This window comes from Apium graveolens, chromosome 8 (assembly GCF_009905375.1).
Source record: "Apium graveolens cultivar Ventura chromosome 8, ASM990537v1, whole genome shotgun sequence".
NCBI classification, from domain to species: Eukaryota; Viridiplantae; Streptophyta; class Magnoliopsida; order Apiales; family Apiaceae; genus Apium; species Apium graveolens.
The window spans coordinates 186,469,956-186,478,181 of NC_133654.1; positions in this window are offsets into that span (position 1 = coordinate 186,469,956).

Genomic DNA, 8,226 nt, shown 5'->3' on the forward strand with positions numbered 1-8,226 from the left:
TGAAGAGAGAAGTAGCAGAGTGGGTCAGCAAGTGCTTGACATGCCAGAGAGTGAAGGCTGAACATCAGCGGCCTAGAGGACTATTACGGCCCCTGGAAATTTCGAAAAGGAAATGGGAGCATATAGCCATGGATTTTGTGACAGGCCTACCAAGGAAAAAGACCAATCACGACGCCATATGGGTTATCATAGATAGATTGACCAAGTACGCACACTTCCTACCAATCAACGAAAGGTACACCGTAGACAAGCTGGTGGATATTTACTTGAAAGAAATTGTAATGAGACACGGCGTTCCTGTAGCCAGAGTGTCAGATAGAGACCCGAGGTTTAATTCCCGATTTTGGAGAAGCTTCCAGGAATGTGTAGGCACCAGACTAAACATGAGTACCGCTTACGAGCCCCAGACTAATGGACAAAGCAAAAGGACTATTCAGACCCTAGAAGATATGCTACGGGTATGTGCCATTGATTTTAAAGGAAATTGGAATGACCACTTACCCCTGATCGAATTTGCTTACAACAACAGCTATCACGCTAGCATAGGAATGCCTCCGTATGAAGCTCTTTATGGAAGGAGATGTCGCTCTCCCCTATGTTGGGATGAAGTTGGAGAACACAAGATAATAGGGCCAGAGTTAGTCCAACAGACCAGGGAAATGGTAGGACTCATCAGGAAGAGACTGGTAGCAGCTCAGGACAGACAAAAGAAGTACGTCGACCAGACCAGGAAGGATAGGGAATATGAAGTAGGAGATTCAGTGCTATTGAAGGTATCTCCGTGGAAAGGAGTGATGAGATTTGGAAAGAAAGGGAACCTGAGTCCCAGATTCATAGGACCCTTTGAAATTTTGAGGAGAATAGGACCTCTAGCTTACGAGCTCGCCTTGCCTCCTAATCTGCAATAAGTGCACAACGTGTTCTATGTGTCCATGTTAAGGAAGTACCATGCAGATGCACGACACTTAATAGAATACGAGCAGGTAGACTTACAACCAGACCTGACCTATATCGAGCAGTCAGTAAGGATAATGGACCAAAAAGAACAAGTGCTGAGGAACAAGACCGTGAAGCTGGTTAGAATCTTGTGGAGAAATCAAAATGTCGAAGAGTCAACTTGGGAACTTGAAGACGCAATGAGGAATAAATACCCCCACTTATTTTCTAATTGATTCCGGGGCGAAATCCTTGTTAGAGGTGAAGACTATAATAACTCGAATTTTTGAGACCATGTAAAATGTTTAATGAATAGTAAACCTGACAGACGGGGAAAACTTTTTAGCCCACACTATGTAGTGCATGAGAAAATGAGTTTCAGAGTTGATATTATGATTATACGTACTGTTAGGTCACACACACACTGTAGAGGGGGTGAATACAGTGTATAGTACACTCAAATCGAACTTTAAGAACTTAAGTAACAGAAAACAAACTTTATTGAAACAATAAACTCTGTTACAGTATGGAACTGTTACCTCTCAGTGATGAACAAATATCACGAGAGCTGCTAGGGTTACAATGAATAATCTTCTCTAATAATGATAACACTTATAGTGTAAACCCTATGTCTGTGTTTATATACTACACAGTTACAAGATAATCGCTAATTGATATGGAATATAATTCTGCTTCCTAAAATATATCAATCAGATATCTTTTCTTCCAAGTATTCCATTCTTCACGGAATTCCTTCTTCATGCATATCTCTTCTTATGTTTATCTCAATCTTCTTTCCTTTAATCAGCTACTGTCCTTATCTGATTATCCTTCAGCACTTAAGTTCTGATATCTATCTTCTGATGATTATCTCCTGATAACATACGTACTGATATCCTTAAGTCCTGACTTCCAGTATAAGTACTGATCAACAGTTAAGTACTGATTTATCCTGTTCAATAAGATCTGAAAGCTAAACATAAAACATATTAGCCATGACATTATCAAATATATCTAACAATCTCCCCCAACTTATAAATTAACATAATATACAAGTTTAACAGATATTTGATGATGTCAAAAACATTAAATACAAATGCATGAGAATTAGACTAGATAACTACAACTTACAGTCCTTAAATTTTTTCCAATTTCAACTTCTGATAACAACTTCAGTCTGTATAAATATCAGAATTTAAGCAGTTATAGATCTTCGACTTGGCTTCTTCATTTTCTGATCTCTCTGATGTCAGGAGTTGTTCTGAGATAGTTCTTCAACAAACATTTCTCAGCATATCTTAGTTCATCAATCATTCTCCTTTTAACATCTTTAAGCTCTGCAGTATCTTCACCAGTTTGAAAGATTGCAGCTCTGAGATCATTGATCTTTGCTTTTCTCAACTCTTGATCTAGTCTTATAACATAAGCTTTGTCAGACTCTAGATTGAATTCAAGTCCCTTAATACCAAGATACGTTCTGATCTGTGCAGTATTAGGCTTCATATCAACAATATCACCATTGTGATCTCTTTACTTTGGAACATATATGCTGCCAGACTTAACAGAATAAAGCCTTTTCTGTCTCTGAATCTGTTCTTTTAAGTAGTTTGCAGCAGTCCCTGTTATTCTGTCATCCACTTGAAGTAAGAAAAGTACATGCTCCAATTCTTCAAAATACTTCAATGGAATGGCATTTTGTCTTATATGATAAACCCTACCATCTGTCATGAAATACAACATGATGTATTCTTTCAAGTAGGTATGGTAAACCATCTGTACAGATTCCAGTTGATTCAATCTCTCAGGAGTTGCTCCAATACCTGGTTCACTCAAGGAAGTTGGATCATTGGTAGTGTTGTGTACTCTTCTTTCATCAGCACTTCCCAATCCAGTTTTATCTCTAGCTTCCTTTCCAGTAACTACTCTTGCTTCAAAACCACTTGCAGTAATCTTCAAAGATTGAGTCTGTTTTGCTTTAGTGAATCCTGGTAGGAGTGTCTTTGATCTATTTTCTGATATCAAGTTAACTTGAGCTCTGTCAGAGGTTACTTGCTTCTTCTGAATATCAGAACTTACAATTTCTTGACTCTGAACAACTTGAGCCATGTCAGAGGTTGTTTTAAGAACTTTTCTTGAAGTCAGAGCAAGATCATCCTTTTTATCAGTAATTTCTTCTTCCTCAGGAGGTACATAAGCCTTGATAGGTTCACCAACCTTTTCTTTACCCTTGGATCTTGGATCTATCTGTGGTTGTGATCTAGCCAACGTTGCTTCAGTATGTGTCCTTTCTTTGATCACAATGCCTTTGAGTTTTGGAAGTGACTTATTACCAGAAGCTTCAGATTTAGATGTGCCTTTTTCTGATTTAAGTTTGGCTTCTTCTTCCTTTAAACGTTCCAAGTCCATTCCTGGATTTTCTTGAAGAAATAACTGTCTTGACATTTCTTCATCAAGATCTAGGAGTTCATCAGAACTTATCCTTTTACCAGCAGCAGAACTTATTCTTTTCCCAGTATCAGAACTTGTCATGTGACTAGCTTGTCTTGATGTAAACCTTCTACCTTGACTATGACCGCTACCCATTCCAGAGTATCCTTGATCATCATTTCCATCATCCTTTCCTTGCAGTGTCTTGTTAGTTTTGCATTTGGACTTAATTACCTTCTCCCCCTTTTTGGCATCAGCAGGTAGTAAAAGAGAGATAAGTAATTCCACTGAGGATTGGATTTCAGTAAGTTGAGATTGCTGAGAAGCTTGATTTGTCAGAATGGCATCAATCTGAGCTTGTTGTTTCTCTTGAGTTTTCTCAATATAAGCAATCCTGTCAATGGTAGGTTGAAAGAACTTTTTCTTATCAATTTTCCAAACTTGTTCTTGTTTGATAAAGTTCTCCTGAATCTTGTGTAGCTCTGCATGAGTAGTTGAATGAAGACCTTGTAGATGTTTAGTACTCAATGCAGTGACTCTCAGCTGGGTTTTAAAATCATCAGAATTTAACATTTCATCAGCTTTAGTCAAGTGCTCAGCAAGATGTAATGCATTTGGAACACATGAAACTGAGTTCCATTCCTTAGTCCACTCCTGACCTGCAGGAGTTTCACTCCAAGGTACTGGTGCATCCCTGATAACAAACTCCTTTACCAGTTCAGACTTAGGAAGAGTCGGTTGAGAAGCCTAGAACCCCCAATTTCAGAAACTATCATTCGTCTAAGCCTCTTGAGAAGCCTAGAACCCCCAATTTCAGAATCCTTCTGAGAAACCTCTTTCTCAGCTTCAGTTACAACAGGTTCTCTAGCAGGAACCGGTTCCTCAGAATCAGAGTCATCTCTCAAGGCAATCCTCCTTCTCTTTTGAGGTGTTTGAGGAACATTCGTTGTCCTCTTTGGCTTGGAAGATGAAGGCTTCACAGTAGGTGCTGAAGATGAAGGTTGAGCAGTCTGTGGAGTGGAGAGATAGGATTTGAGATATGTTCTGAGGGTAGGTTGAGTAGAATGAGAGGTAGGTACTGAGGTTGATGGATTTTGGGTGTTTGGAGTTGGTTGGACATCAGAGTAAACAGATCTATAAGTATCAGGATCAGCAATTATCAGGATCTGTTTTACAGACTTAGGAATCTGTAATGGTCTAAGCATTTTTTTCTTAGTATCAGCATTTACCAGGTCATTAAATTATCGTTTTGCAACCTTAAAAGGTGGGGTTTGGGTGCTGACTAACTGAGGTTCATCAGTACAATAAGTGTAAATAAGTTGACAGAATCTAGCAAAATAAACAACATCTCGATCCTCTGTCATCCTATCCCCAATAAAACCAATTAAAGCAGTTGCAAAATCAAAATGAGTTTGATTGATAATAGCATACCCGATGTGCTGACTCATAATGGGAATAGCATCAAAATTTGAACATTTGTTTCCAAAAAGCTTTGGTGATGCAATCAAAGAAGAAGCTCCATTCTCTTCTGATATTAGCCCGTTTCAACTGTCCAAGTTTCGTCAGACTCTTTTCATATCCCAAGTTAGCCATTAACTCCCGAAGTGCTGATTCCTCTAGAGTTGAAAAAGTACAATTTTCTGGGAGATGTAGAGCTTTGCGTATTGTACCAGGAGTGACTACATAAGATGAATCACCCACTTCAAAAACAATACTGGGAGTGCCATGATTACCACCATCATCAAAGTGCCCAGTCCGCCAAAACGTCAGAACTTGTTGACTCGAAAAGACTTCAGGCTGTGTTAATGCGTACCCAATCTCACTGTGTGCAAGAAGATCTTGCACAAAATGCAATTCAGATGGAGCTTCAGCATGATCAAGAATTGCAGCATAGTTGTTTGGAACAAACTTAGCTCCATCAATGATTAAATCCTTTGGTGCCATGTGAAAAAATATTGAGATTCAAGTATGCCTGTTAGGTGTTTGAGATAATGTCTGTATGAAAAACCAACGTGAGAAAGAAAGAGAAAGAGAGTAAAAGAAAGGAGAGAGATAAAATATAAAGAAAATAAAAGATTAAAGAAATCTTCTCTCTGTTGTACTTATACTCTGAACAAAAATGTTACCGTTGGACACCTGTCAGATATGCAGTAATAACGGACAGTTACTGGGCTCGAGAAAACAGGAATCATTACTTACCCAGTTGCCTAGTTTCAAGGAAAAACCGTTCCATTTATCAAGAGAAACAGTTTTAATTCAAAATTTAAACCGTTAGCACTGATTGAATTATTTTTCACTGTATCATTGATATTCTGAAAATACATCTCATGAAAATGACCAAGATAAATTAGATAAGTAAGTGCTGAAAAAGAATCAGAACTTAATATAAAACAAAATTTATATGGTCATCAGAATATCAATCAGGATTTATCAACACAAGACAAAATAACTCAGAGACAAAATCTTGAAGTAAAAATAACTTTCATTAATATATCAAGATAATACATTTATGAAATGGAAATTACATCAATACTTATACAAGATTTTTCCTAAGCTTCTAATCCTAACATCAACAGCTTTAGTCCTAGCTAAGAAGCCTGACAAAGCTTATGATGAAGAAAAACAGGAAGAAGACAAGATTAAATCATTTCTTCTTCTTCCTACTCTCGACAAACAGAATGGCGAGTCTGATGATTCGCTCTTGTTGGTGGAGAGCTTCCAGCCTTTCCTCCTCCAATCGCTCTAGATGGTGATGGTAGTCCATATAGAAGAACATGAGGCGTGTTAGTACCTCCTGTGGGACAGAGTCCCATATCTCCTCAGGAATGGCTGTGACATGCCATTCCTGCTGCCACTCGGCACAACTTAGCTCCATATTGAAGGTTTGGTAGTTCAAAAACATGTTGTATCTGACCATTGTGTTTTTGAAAGAAAAAGGAGGATAAGTGTGTGAGAAGAATGTGATGGAAAGACTGATGTGAAGTGGTTGCTTATATAGACAAGAGAATGCCAGGAGACGCAAGGAAATTGAATGCTGACAGGTAGAATTAATTCTACCTCATCCCCCTAGACTTTGAAAAAGAATAACATTCATTGGAAAGAGGAATCATGGTTTAGACCGCACAAGGCACAAGAAACAGTGGACTGTTCAAGTACGAATACCATTAATCCTAATCATAGTGACTATTAATCTTCCACTTCAACATATTCAATTATTAACTGAGACTGTTATTAAATTTTATTCACAGATAAGTCAAGTAAAACATTAGACTGGAATATCAGAACTTAGACTTATATCAGAACTTAACAGTCATCAGAACATAATTTCTTAACTCGAAAAAGGAATGCCCATCTTAGTAAATCCTCATACAAGTTCTGAGTTATAGACGTCAGAACTTTATCATCAGAACGTGTAACTAGAACTTGTCCTCAGAAATAGTGCAAAGTGACACAATGACTATTTATCTAAAATAACATAGACCACCACAGAAATTTTCATCATTCAGATGGAGTGATTAGTGTGTGCATTAAGCTAAATAACAGACAAAGAGTAAAGTCTGATTCACTTCAGTACATCTTAGAAATAAGGCATAACTAAAATTTTGCTAAGGAGCTTTCATTGTCCTGAAACCTACTGATGAATGAGTTTATGCTTGAGTCCACCTCAACTGTTTTGTGCTAATTTTATGCATCTTTTGAAATTCTATTTTACAGTGGCTTCTCAGTATAAGTGAGTCACGACTGTTTATCAGAATTTATGCTATTATCAGAGTATTTCTCCAGTAATCATAGAGTGTGAAAAGTCACCAAGAAAATATTTTGCTTTTCTAATGCATATTTACTTAATACCAGCAATGCACTTGGGTCGTCCTTTCCACATTTTTACTCTAGATCTCAAAGGAGTGCCTGATTTTATTCTTTGATCTTTTTGCTTTTTCTTTTGATAAGTGAGGTTTATCAGCACTTAGTACATTCAGCAGTTTTACTAGTATCAGAACTTAACGGATGAGTAGCATTATTCTAATTTGTGACTTAGTAATAAGATATACAAAGTAAACTTAACTAAGCTCAATTATCAGAATTTGCTAGTGTCATAAGATTTTCACTGAAATAATTACTTCTTACATGGAATCATTTGTTTATTGAAGACTACTAGGTCAGTATCTAGCACAGTTATCCTCATAGGATTGAATAGGTACTAGAACAGACATATCACTTATCAGAGTTTAGAAACATATATCAGACAACAGTCAGTACTTAAAGACATTTATCAATTAAGCACAGAATATACAATGAGATTAATTCTGTAAATACTGAGCATAAAGTCTGATAACACAGAACAAATCTAAGCAGATTTAGAGAAAGAACCTGAAACCATTCCAAGTTCATTTACCAATCTTGTAAAAGTAGCTTCACACAGTGGTTTTGTGAAGATATCTTCCAGTTGTTGATCTGTGGGAACAAAATGCAATTCCACTGTACCTTCATCCACATGTTCCCTGATGAAGTGGTACCTTATGCTGATGTGCTTTGTCATAGAGTGTTGAACTGGATTACCTGTCATAGCAATAGCACTTTGATTATCACAGTAAATAGGGATTTTGAAATATGTTAACCCATAATCCAGCAACTGATTCTTCATCCAAAGAATCTGTGCACAACAGCTTCCTGCAGCAATATACTCTGCTTCTGCAGTTGATGTGGAAATTGACTTTTGTTTCTTGCTGTACCAAGAAACCAATCTGCCTCCAAGAAATTGGCAGCTTCCACTTGTGCTTTTCCTGTCAATTTTGCACCCTGCAAAATCTGCATCTGAGTAACCTATTAGTTTAAAATCTGATTCTCTAGGATACCATAATCCCA